We start from the raw sequence: 13,913 nt of genomic DNA on the forward strand, positions 1-13,913 counted from the left end.
TCTGATATTTATTTTCTTAATGTATAGTTTTGATTTTTAGAACGACACTAAACCATAAAAAGAAACCATTGATTTTGTGTTCCCTCGAGGCTGCCTCCCAGATGTGATGTTCTCGCTTGCTTCGCTACGTTCAATCTAAAATCTTCTCGCCATCACTTGCCTCATCGACTCGAAAAAAAATTTATGCCCTCCTCGAAGTTATGCTTCTGCGGCGCCAATATTTTTATGAGCAACATAGAATGCAAGAATTTTATGAAAATATTTAGTTTGAAAAATTTTTTAAAACAAGTAGTTTCACTTTCTCTTTAATCGTAATGAAAAAAAAAAACGGTAAAAAATGCTCCATGATATTTTTAGCGTACTAAAACGCCGTAAGAGCACTAATAGTGTCGGACGCGCTCATTCATACATGCACACAAAGGCGCTCGCATGTTTACTCTGTTATCGACCAAAAACAAATCTTTTCAGCTCACTAAGCGAACACAATTCTGCCTTTCATATAAGCCGCTCGTCCCTTTAATCGACAGTTTCTTGTCCGGCCGTAGAATGAAAAGAAAGCTTTAAAAACCACCAAGGTTTCGTAACTACGTTGCGATATACACCCTTAATCAGTCATTTGTGTCAATCGCCCACATTCCGCAATTATATTTCCAACTACATCCCTAAATAGTTAAACAAATGAAAAGGAAGTCCACTCAAACAGATGGAATGAAAGAAACTGAAGATCAGTTTGGGTTCCCGGGTATTTTATTGGGGAGGTCAATGATATGGCAACACTGCCGGCGACTTTGTTTTCCTTTCTTTTGCTCCACGATAGGATTTGTGATTAGCATATGTCTCTAACTTACGACACATTTGCAGCCCACCATTTTTTCGCTGCCGCTTGTTGGAGAGCAGAATTTTCAAATCGCATATATTGCTTTCCTACGAAGCGAGACGAAGAAATGCATTTGAATCTGAATGGTGCGATCACTGAGCACAACCTTGCATAGTTTTTGACACAATCCGCCCCAATCTTTTCCCTTCCTTGCCATCCACATTCCTTCTTGGAACGAAAAACTCTTGGTTTCCAGATATAGGTAAATTTGCATACTACGACAAGCGACTCGAAATAAATTGCACTAGCGCCATCATAACGATTGGGACCAACGTCCAGAACAGTGTAATCGCGCATGGTTCTAAACACGAAGAAAGGCATTTGAATTTGAATGGTAATCGCTAATCACAGCCTTGCAAGTTTTTTTCAAAATCGGCTGCAATCTTTACCTTTCCTTGCCATTCTCGTTCCTTCTCGGAACGAGAAACTATTTAGGTTACCAGATAGATGCCATTTTGCAGACCTCCACGAGCGACTCGAAATGTATTGCGTTAACGCTAACATAATGATTAGGACTAACGTTCAGGACGGGTTAATCACACGTGGTTCATAGGGTATTATTATTCCTTTGATTACTACGATTGCTGATCACAACCTTGCATGTGTGTTTGTTTGTTTGTTTGTTTTTTTTCGAAAAGCCGCGTTCCTTATTGGAGCGAGAAACTGTCTTGGCTTCCAGGCCGTTGAGAACAAACAATTATTTTGTTGTAGCTGCAGTATTTTGTGCTGAACTAACTGATAAATAGTAAAGTTCTGCCCAGATGATTTATTTGTAGGAACACTCTTGGTGTCGTAATGCATTCTGGGAAATAATCGAATTTAAATGCATAGTTTTGCTTTCCTGAGGAAGAAATCTTTAATAAATCTAACAACAGTTCTCGCTTTCGCAGCGAATCCGTTAAGAACCAATACCAAATGAGCCACAAATCTTAGGGGGCGAGAAATGTTGTTAAACTTCCTGCCTGGACTGAACTGCTTCTAGCGCCAACTTTTACGTACCCGGAGCGCAAAAGAGCACTCTCCGAAACATCGATAGCATAGACACACCATGCTTCTATGAAGTTTGTTGTTAACTTACAGGTATCCAGACCTAATGATGTCCTTCAACCACCAGGCTAAGAAAAATATTTATCATATAAGCCACGGTGCTATACATGGATTGCCAGCCCTGTGAAAAGCCACTGAAAAATCCATATCGCCTACAGACAGTGACGTTCAACTCTCTCCCTGTTTCAGTCACTCCGTCGTCAAACTTTCCTAGCTTTAAGACAAAAATACGAGAGTTTTTACTTAAATAATCGCTGAATTGACCAAGCCGCACATTCATAGCACTTTTTCTTTACTTGACTTATTATTGTAAGTGAGGTGGCTCTCCCATCTCCCACTTTCTAGCTGGTAATGCTGTAAATCAATTTTTGTATTGCTAAAATAAAGCAAATAAAGATGATGATGATGCCAGTTAAGGGCTACTGTGTTGATATGATAAACAAAATATTACATGGTTACTTGTAGATATGAAATTTCTCCTCTTGTGTTCAACTCGAAGAAAAATTCCATATCTACGCGTACCCATGTATTATTCTCTATGTAGTATATTAGCTATTTATCAAGAACTTATTATAAGCTTATGACCTTATCAGTGAAAATACTCGTCGAAAGCCTTGGTCCAGTCCTAGACGTCACAAGAGAAATAGTCCGAAAATGGGTGTCTTTTCCGTTGATTTCTCTCCAGCCATAATTTTGTTTCATGGATGCATTCAGTAAATTCTTTTTGTCATCTGTTGCTGTTGGTGTAATTGTTGTTTTGTTCTTCTCGACTCTTCAACGTAACGAAAAACCTCATAACATGCATGCGATAGTTATGAAGTAGCTGAAATACCACGTACGCTCTCATTTGCGCGTGGTTAGGAGAAGTACCTCGGTCTATAGATTCAGTTTGCATAGCCTCATAAACATCTTAGCAATCGGAGGGAATTCTAGTGAATTTCCCAAACTTTCGACTCCGTCTCAGGTTTGCATAGCTATCTCGAATTTTCCGTACCCCAAACTCCTCTCTTGTTTCATCTTCACATAGAATTTCTAAGTCCTCCAATGTATTCATAATCGTTTAGAAGTTGTGAGTTGAAGACCTTATGAAGTGGTATATTATTGTCGTATGTACACGTAAACCTTCTTATCCTCCTGGATGAAAGTCACTTTGTGAATGAAAGTTTTCTTCCTTTTCATTACTTCAGTGGTTATCTATAGATTTGTTTTTGATCACCGATTCACCTAACTTAACACATTATTTCCTAACTTGGATAGATTAGATAGCTTGATCAGGGTAAGACTGAAAGTGCAAACAAAAGCCTTCTGTGGATCCTCAGCCCTCCAATTTGACTAATCATTCAGATTAAGGAGGCTCCATAGGGTTTTTTGACCCAGGGAGATCTGGGTGCGTAGCACGAGGTTTAAAAGTGTCAACAAACATGGCGGCTCGACAGGATCGCTCGACTGTTATCTGAAGAGGTGTGTTAAAAACAGTCTAACACGATAAGGTTTTATGCGATAGAATCTAGGGTTTACTGAGCCCCTTCAGTGCCATCCAAAACTTTCACTCTCCTTTTTCTTCCGCGACTCTTTTTCGCGATTCTTTTTTACAGTCCCCTTTTTTTCCGACTTTTTTTCCCATTTTTTTTTTACAATTCTTTTTTTCACGACTTTTCAGCATGTAAGTGTAAACATCACTCACCGCAGGCTCAGAGACGAACGGACATGGAAAATATGGCGTCGAAGGAAAAGCTGCTTAAAGTAATTGAAACAACATTCCTAATAATCTTTGCTTTATTGCCTCAATCTAAAGCAGTCCTTCCACGATATATACCTGTACTTCAGCCAGGCTACGTTGAGTGCGATGACCTTATCGAGAGTTACTTTCAGCTTGGGCTGCGTCAGCTGAAGAGAATCTGGCTCACAGAGGATTACGTAGAAGGCATAACCCCAGTGACATCGATGCTGTTTTTCAGGCTGTTGAGACCGAGTTAAGTGGGGTCAGTTACGAAAGGGGTGTGCTGTTTGGTGGATAACATACTTCAAAGATATGAGAGAGAGTGGGCTGTACTGTGACAGCGACGTAATTCATGCGCAATGTCTCGGGTTCCTCTACACGTCTATCTTGCAAGATGAACTGCATGGGGCAGCTAGATTTGGGAATGTTCATAGGATAAGACCATCCTCGAATCCAGAATCACCACCTGGACGACCGGACATACTTTATTTTCTGTCAGATATTACCGAAACTCAAGAGTTTTAAACGCGTGTTGATTTGGAGGACGTTGAATTAGCCAAAGAGGTGCGCTGTCCACACCATCTCCCAACGTGTTCATCAGAGTTTTAAAGATCTGGCTGACATCATTATGCGAGAGCAAGGATTAACATTGCCTCGATGTCATGATGAAGCCAGATTTCTTTGTATACAGTTAGTAAGCTGTATTAAGGACATAGAAGACAGCATTTAGTGATAGTCGTAGATGCACGGTGATATGGGTGTGAGATCACACATTTCAAAACTGTAGTAGAAGAACTTTCTAACAGCTCAACTGGAACACTTAGCTCTAGTTTTACACGAAACTGTGTCGGATATTCTTGGCATCAAAGAGATTTCTACAGCGTTATATTTCTCGCAACGTTTTAGCCACTTCAATTTGCCCCTGATATCTCGATAATTAATTTAAACATCGTAAATAACAATGATTAATAAATATAGTTACTGAACGAATAGCTAATAATACGCACGTCTCCAGAGGGATTTTCATGTTAGCCACCTAAGAAACAATGTTTTCAGAAAAAAAGTGCTTTAACCTATGTCAGAAATTTTTTGTTGCCGGAAACTGTATTCTTTCGCAAACCTTTAAACCGGTTTTTCCGTTGAAAAAGGAGGACTGGTAGCTTGCGCTAAAAGCAATCTTGGGCTCGTCATGGTGGGTTCACCCGAGGGATAGGTGTTAAGTACAGCTTAAATGAACACTGTAGAATGGTCATGTAACTCAAAGCGTTCTTTTATTGATAGGGTGCACTACGTCTAACACGACAATGCGATTGCACGTTGCTTTTATCCCCAAAAGTACTTTCTCCTCCCAAAAAATTGTTCATGTTAACCTTCAAACGGAACCAAACTATTAATATTAACCGGCCGGGGCTCTGGATAGAGAAAATGATAGGGTAACTCAGCTCAGCCATAACAGCTTCGGGTCAACTCTTGAAAACAGAAACCAAAGATAAATCAACGTACGCGTTTTAAAGCACCACTGTCAGTCTATGCTGTGTAAAAGGCAAAAAACGTATTTTTTCAGTTGAAAGGCCTGCTTTTAAATTTGTTATCTGCCATGAAGTTAACAATTCTTAAACAAAACAAAGTCGCACCTCCCATTTAAGTATAACGGGCATGGAGCAGACTGGTTCGGACAAAATACGGTTACATTATATCATTTTGCCACTTCTTCTTCACAAGAATATTGTTGAACTCTTCCCGACATTCTGTGTCATTGTGAACGGGAGCTCCAGAACAGACCCGCAGGTATGTGCGATTGGTCGTCTAGCGAATCCATCTAAGGTTAAAAACTGGACTGAAATACATGGTACACAGATGACATCGGCGCCTGTCACATATCTCAAGAAAGATTTCAGTTGAGCTTTATCCATTACTCTCACAAAGCATTTCAGGAACTCAGTTGCCGCCCTCAACAGGTCGTTTTGAGGATTTGCCTGTATCATGGTCTGTACTTTCCGGTTGGGCACAACTGTCTGGTACAAATGACACAGACTTTGGATTGTGGTCAGTTCTTCTTTGCTATTCAGTATCACTAGGGCTTCTCGCCACGCATCAGCCACGTACTAGGGCTTCTGAATCATTTCTTTATCAGCCATTTCGAGAATAAGACACTTACAATGAACGCTTGGTTGGGCGTACAAGAGAAATAGCCCAGATCCAAGTAACCCTTTGTGAGAATTCTTCCTGTAGCTGACCACTCACTGGGTTGGAAGTCATGTCTCAGGGCTGGAACCCTTTCTCTTTCACCAAGGGTCGATGAATCATAAAATTCCTGCCAGAAGCAGGCATTAGCATCGCGATAGACACCACCAACGTCAACCCCGCGTCCTTCCTGTCCTCTTACGTCGACCATCACAATTTTCAGCTCAGGGGGGTCATGATGTTTTCAGCCTGGAATGCTTCTATCATGTCACGATACACCATTGTTCTTCTTATCCTCAGAGTACAGAAAAGGAAGACATTCATGTAATGGCAATATACCACGTATTATGAAATAAGATAACTTGTAGGGAAATGAACTTATCCGTTTATTGTATTCAGCTGTCTTTTATCAGGTTAAATGACTCATTGCTTTGTTTGCATGCTGCTTTTCTGTCATTTTAATCATGGTAAATGTCAAAAATAATACAATATTATCGTCAGGCAGTATTTTCTTCTCTGGACTCGCATAAAAATTTAGTGTGACAATTACTTGGCTTCTTCACGTTTGTGTTGTGTGGACAAGAAAAGGGATACCCAGCTAGGTTACACCGGTTAACAGCTATTAGACCAGCTTTACACCACACGGAATAGAACTAAGTACTAGTCTAACATGGATTATACTTACACATGTACTTACACTATACTTACTTCTTACACGATGCTTACACTACATTAACTTGCACTACTTACAATACATATGTTACAATACAATTACACTAGTCAAATTGAATTACAGTTGATCTATTTACGTTATTGTTTGCATGTTAATTGTTCGAGTCGCTAATAAGAATTTTGTTTGTTAATTACACTACATAGGGTATTAATTTTTTAGAATTTAATAGATTATTAAATAAATAGGTAGCGAAAAGAAACAAATCAAAATACAATAGTTGAGAAGAAAAAGGACACAGTACAATTTTATAAAGACTGAAAAAAATTTCCATTTATTCCTAAATTCCTTCTAAGGGCCTTATTACGAGTGACTGCAATATATTTTTCTAGATTAATTTTTTCGCGCATAAGTGAGACAAAATCATCGAATTGGTACGTTATGGTATTTAAAGCGTTAACATATAAGAAATATTTACCCAAAATAATGAGATGGTTGAGGGCTAAACAGTAGGTGTGACAGCGAGTAATTCCAAACATAACCTCAAGTTCTGACAGCAGCAGTTTCGTATTACTAGAGATTGAGTACCACTCCTGGAATCTATTCCAAAAAGAACTTGCGTGCATGCAGTTTATAAACAAATGCCACAGGGTCTGACACTCAGAAGGACAAAAGGGACAGGAGGGCGAGGCAACTTTTTTCATTTTGTGTAACAAGCTATTCGTTGGTAAAATTCGGTGAATGATTTTGTACTGGAACATCGTCAATTTAACTTCTCTCATGGCTTTGAATGGTAGGAGGTAGATTTTAGTCAAGTCACTTTTCTCGACGCCAAACGCTAAAAATTTTCTCTCAGAAGTTGGTGGAGGTAGATCTTCAAGGTTAGGCAGCGTACTGTATTTTGTCTTGCACGACAGTGAACAGATTGAGGTGGGAGGCGTAACTGGGTATTTGGAACCTTCTTGCAGTTTTTTCCAATTTTGGGGAATAGAAGAAAGAGTGCTATAACATTGTAAAAAGTTACATTTTACATTGAATTTAGTGCAAAAAGAATTAAATGGAAGGAGGACTCACAGGAGTCAAAAAAGTCCGAGATTTGTTTTATTTCTGCTTGATACCAATGAGGAAAGAATACCATTTTCTTATTCACAGTTAAAAATCGGTTATTCCAGATTGGCTGTGAGAGAACCTCACTTTTATTTTTAGGTGTGGCCGTTGCGATGTCAGTAAAAAATGATTTGTTTGTAGAAAGTAGGAAGATGGTTGTCTAGGTCAAGGAGATTATAATCATAATTACATTTAAACAGTTCTGTACCGCCAACATTGGCTAGGAGCGATTTTGGTATGTACTGCCAAGGAGCATCCGAGTTAGAGCATAACCGTTTCACTCAGTTTAACTTAAGCGCTTTGTCGAAGAGAGAAAAATCCTTCATGTCCCAGCCACCAGCTGTTGTTTGCTTAACAAGGGTAGTCTTTTTTATTTTGGCGGGTTTGTGATTCTAAGTAAAGTCGAACGTGATCTTGTTTACGTCTTTACTGAAGTCTTTAGGGGTGTTCATGACGCTACAGATAAAGACCAGTTTTTAAAGTGCTAATGTTTTTATTATATTTATCCTACCAACGATGGAGAGGTCTCTTTGGGACCACATATGCAATGTTTTCTTTAAAGATCCTAATTTGTCAAAAAAATTTTTCTTTTCAGACACTTCTAGATCATATGTAAAATGCACCCCAAGCGCGTAAACTGGCTTGCCGCTCATTTGGAGATCAAGGATGATATCTTTCTTGCGGTGCATAGAGCCAAGCCATAGCATTTCAGATTTTGTTTGATTTAGTTTTAGACCAGAGCACCTTTCGAAAAGCGATTATAAATCAAATAATTTTGACGCTGATTGGACATCAGAAAGAAGTACAGTTGTGCCATCTGCGTATTGCGAAAGTTTAACCTCATCATGTTCATCTATCGTAATACCTTTTATTTCTTTTGAGCGTCTAATACTTTGCGCAAGTAACTTAATAGCAATAACGAATAGTGTGCCGGAAAGTGGGCAACCTTGACGCACCCCGCGTTCTAGATGAAAATGTTTTGAGGCGTGTCCGTTATTCAAAACGCAACTAGAGATATCTGTACAGAACACTTTTATCCATTGTCAGAGGTCAAGACCGAAGACCTCACTTCTATCACTATTAGCACAAAGAGTGCCTGAATTGACCATCATGCGAAACTAACGCCCAGGATCCTGAATAAAGAGACAGAGTTATCATTACGGGGTTCCTACTAAACATTCAGGATATCCCAATGAACTCAGACAAAAATCTACAAAACTACAGACAAAATCCCGCAGTCAGACAATGTCTGCTGATCAGATGTTCCCACTGATACTATGTTCCTACTGATCTTATGTTCCCACTGATCCTATGTTCCTACTGATCAGATGTTCCCACTCATCCTATGTTCCCACTGATACTATGTTCCCACTGATACTATGTTCCCACTGATACTATGTTCCCACTGATACTATGTTCCTACTGATCTTATGTTCCCACTGATACTATGTTCCTACTGATCTTATGTTCCCACTGATACTATGTTCCTACTGATCTTATGTTCCCACTGATCCTATGTTCCCACTGATCCTATGTTCCCACTGATACTATGTTCCCACTGATGTTCCCACTGATACTATGTTCCTACTGATCTTATGATCCCACTGATCCTATGTTCCTACTGATCTTATGTTCCCACTGATACTATGTTCCTACTGATCTTATGTTCCCACTGATCCTGTTCCTACTGATCAGATGTTCCCACTGATCCTGTTCCCACTGATACTATGTTCCCACTGATACTATGTTCCTACTGATCTTATGTTCCCACTGATACTATGTTCCCACTGATACTATGTTCCTACTGATACTATGTTCCCACTGATACTGTTCCCACTGATACATAAGATCAGTAGGAACATAGTATCAGTGGGAACATAGTATCAGTGGGAACATAGGATCAGTGGGAATATCTGATCAGTAGGAACATAGGATCAGTGGGAACATAGTATCAGTGGGAACATAGGATCAGTGGGAATATCTGATCAGTAGGAACATAGGATCAGTGGGAACATAAGATCAGTAGGAACATAGTATCAGTGGGAACATAGTATCAGTGGGAACATAGTATCAGTGGGAACATAGTATCAGTGGGAACATAGGATCAGTGGGAACATAAGATCAATAGGAACATAGTATCAGTGGGGGCATAAGATCAGTAGGAACATAGTATCAGTGGGAACATAAGATCAGTAGGAACATAGTATCAGTGGGAACATAATATCAGTGGGAACATAGTATCAGTGGGAACATAAGATCAGTAGGAACATAGTATCAGTGGGAACATAGTATCAGTGGGAACATAAGATCAGTAGGAACATAGTATCAGTGGGAACATAGTATCAGTGGAAACATAGATTGATCTTATGTTCCCACTGATACTATGTTCCTACTGATCATATGTTCCCACTGATCCTATGTTCCCACTGATACTGTTCCCACTGATACTATGTTCCTACTGATATTATGTTCCCACTGATACTATGTTCCCACTGATACTATGTTCCTACTGATCCTATGTTCCCACTGATACTATGTTCCCACTGATACTATGTTCCTACTGATCTTATGTTCCCACTGATACTATGTTCCTACTGATCTTATGTTCCCACTGATCCTATGTTCTTACTGATACTATGTTCCCACTGATACTATGTTCCCACTGATACTATGTTCCTACTGATACTATGTTCCCACTGATACTATGTTCCTACTGATACTATGTTCCCACTGATACTATGTTCCCACTGATACTATGTTCCTACTGATCTTATGTTCCCACTGATCCTATGCTCTCACTTATCCTATGTACCCACTAAAGTTGTGTTCGCGCTACATGTTTGTGTATTGTTATTATTTAATTTTGAATTGATGGTAGAATGTATGTAGCCAATCTATCGAATTCGAGTTCGAGGTGGACTTTATTGATTAGCCTTTGGTCAGCTTTTGGTCAGTGGAAATGAGAGAAAGAACGAACCTGAACTTACTCCTAAAGAAATGTAAGAAAGCAGTTTCCTCTTTTTGATGTTGTTTGTCTACTCGTTCACTTTGAAGCCAATCAACTTATTAACAAAATTATTTGAGTTGTAAAAAGTATATTTGCTGTTTCGCTAACCTCTTTAGTGTTTTTATACAACACAAGTGGTTTGCTATGTCGATTGAAAGGGTAACTTAAGAATTATATGCATAGATCTTCATCGCATTAAAAGCTTATTTGCCCCTATGAAAAATTTGTTCTTACATTTCTTTAACTGTGAAAATAAAAATCAAAGTGCTCTGTGAGCAAACTCGTGAATTGACATATGATTTTTTAGATTATGTTTAATGTTATCTGGTTTAGGGAATTTTGTGGTTTATTGTCATATCTAGAGTACGAGCAGTAGTTCAGTGTTCGCTAATGTAGCAAAGAAACAAAGTAACGTTGGGATAAGAAGGCACTACAATTGAAATGATCATGCTATTACATTTGACAAGGTGGATGATGTCATGTGTTTTAAACGTCTATCATTTTTGTTTCTGGTTCAAAAGAAAAGGTTGGAAGTAAATGCGGGTGGAAAGTGAAATTTACTGTCTTTCGTTGTAAATATTAGAAAATCAAGGCAATACTGTCTTAATGAAAACATTAACGTTTCCCTCTTTATCAAACGAGACAAACGAGAACGAGTTTTGAGTGATATAACTAAGCCAAGCCTGCCACCGTCATTTTGGATCTCCACCTGGGTAGATTTAAGTCACGTGCTAGGCAACGTATAATCAATAACAAGATAGAATTTCATTTCAGGCCTATTTATCAATTTTGTGGCGTGTAACTTTCGCATTTTAGTACGTTGTCTGTATGTTGAATCTTCAAATTGTCTTGAAACTTAAAAGAAAATTGTTCTTTAAAAATTCACTGAAAATCGGTAGCTAAAATTGTTTGTTTAGGTGTTATTTGATTTTCGTGTTAACTTGTAATTTCGTCAGTCGCCGGCATCTTTTGTTGCTTCACACAGGAAAAACACACGCGACGAAACGTAATGATCAATTTTGTCCTCAACCTCACGCCATAACAGAAAAAGCTTTTGAACATCTGTAAACTCCGAGCGCTTCACAGTAAGTGATATTTTCAATGAATCTTCGGATTGTTTTCAAGTTCAAGGATTGTAAATTACAATTTTATGAAAAACGAAGGTTGTTCTGTTATTTTAGTGTGAATCCTTGCATGCCTGCCAGTCGCTGGTGCCGCTTGTTGAAACTAAAACGAAAAAAAAAAAACTCTTTTAAGACTATCATTGGCTTCTTTTTCACCCCACCACTATTCTTAGCAACAAAGGTCGCCATTTCGTCTGTTTATTGCTCGCCAAAAACTATCAAATGCACTCAAAAGCCTAAAATCTAAAAAAAAGTTTACAGGAATCGACCAATCGAGCGAGCGAGCGAGCGAATGCCATTCCCCACATCGTATCTACAACTAGCTCTTGCGCATGCGCGCAATTCACGAGTTAAAAACGAGATTGAATAACAGTCAACTCTCCCCTTGAAGACACCACACTCACACGAACTACTGGACCATCCTGGAAACCGAGTTTCATTCTGGAGAATGTTCAAAATGACGCGATTGAACTGTCTTAAGCTTTTAAAAATATGAGTCCAGTCAAGATCACGGCAGAAGAGCCCTAAGAAAGTATTTCACGGGGTTCGAGTCGATTCAAAGTGGATATCGTCCAAAAAAGAACGTAGTATGACATTTAAATATCGTATTGGGATTGATTGACTTAACCATCTGACACTGTTGGACGGTCGTTCTGAGGTCGATGAATATCAATAGATATCAGTAAACTATTGGTTTTTGTTGGCGTTCGTTGGATTCGGAGTGATTGCTCAGCAGTGTCTGAGATATCTAATGCTTTGTTATTTCAAAGAAGTTGTATATATTTTTAAATTTTTTTAGATAAAATTTATATATAGTACTATACTTATTAATATTATTTAAGTTACATTAATTTTGTTGAAACACGACACCACAAGCCTCTGGCTTTAAATATTCATCGTGTTCAAACAAAGTTTTATTTTTGTTATCATTATTGATATGGCCTGAACGGCTGATGTTTCTGATACTATATGCTGTTTACATTACACTGGGAATGAACAATTTTGAAATAAAGCTTTTTGAAAATAGAATGTAATACTTATTTTTATTAAATAAACCTATCCTCAATATTGAATGGTAGATTTGAGATAAGATCAGTGAGAATGAAAGCTCATCCGAGCGATGATCGCGAGAGTTAGTGTCATTTACATCATTTTCAAGCACGGCAAATAAAGGAGTTCTCAGGTAACCTAGTTCTTAGGTAACCTGATTACACCTGGAAATGAAGGAACACCTACAAAAATTTCTGTGTTATAACTTGAGTAGGAGCGATACGAATGGTAACGATAAGGAACAAAGCAGACGTCGTAATCAGTACCATCATAGGGCGATTGCTCAGAAAAAAAAAGATTTGCAAACAATTTTTTTTAACTTTTCCTATAATGTCTCTTATCAATGTCTATTTGAAAACCACAAGAAAGGATAGTTCACCGTGTTTGCCTAAAGAGAAACGATGGGCAGACCTTACCCCATTTATGTATCTGCTGGTACTAATCAGGTGCGTGATTTCAACGGCTCACGGTACATTTTGCAGTGGCTGGAAGCGAGGGCTTTTTAACTAAAAGTTACAAAAATACTTGATTGGTAGACGGTCTCGAGTGTGTGGAACAATGCAATATGTAATTTGTGGAAAAATCACGTAATTTTAAAAGACATCGACTCAAAATGTTCCCTCAAAGTTTTTTTGATTCGCTACGACATCATTTATGAATACTCCCTTTTGAAAGCCAAGGAATCGAGAGATCAGCATTAAAAAATACATTAACTTAAGCTTCTGTGCTGAGAGAGAAATTGAATAAATAACTACAAACTGACCGATGGCTAGGCGGTCTGAGCGAAAGATGGGCGCGCTTTTTATTCGTTTACAGATCTGTTTGGCGATAAATTTATAAGGCTTTGTATTTGAACGATGTTCCGTACGTCTAAGAAGGAATAAATTTTATCAATTCAAAACATCCAGTTGTGTTGCAAGGAAGTAAATAAAATTCATAAAAAGGTCGGCACGATCTAACTGCCGAAACAAAGATTTCCAACTTCGAGCTTTTATGTACCGTGTAACCTCTAAATTCGATTAGCTTTAGGGTGTACTACTTTAATAAATTGGTAGATAATTTGTTGAAATGAATTTATTAACACAAGCCTTTTGTTGATTGATGTGATGTGTACCCGTAGGTCAATA

The 13,913-nt window shown here is 38.5% G+C and overlaps 1 pseudogene; it reads right to left on the minus strand.

The window, feature by feature from the left end:
* Nucleotides 1-5,082: 5,082 nt before the first annotated feature.
* Nucleotides 5,083-6,152, minus strand: LOC149046813 (uncharacterized; annotated as a pseudogene).
* Between the last annotated feature and the right edge of the window lie 7,761 nt (nucleotides 6,153-13,913).

Source organism: Pocillopora damicornis, chromosome 4, assembly GCF_964200805.1.
Source record: "Pocillopora damicornis chromosome 4, jaPocDami1.2, whole genome shotgun sequence".
NCBI lineage: Eukaryota > Metazoa > Cnidaria > Anthozoa > Scleractinia > Pocilloporidae > Pocillopora > Pocillopora damicornis.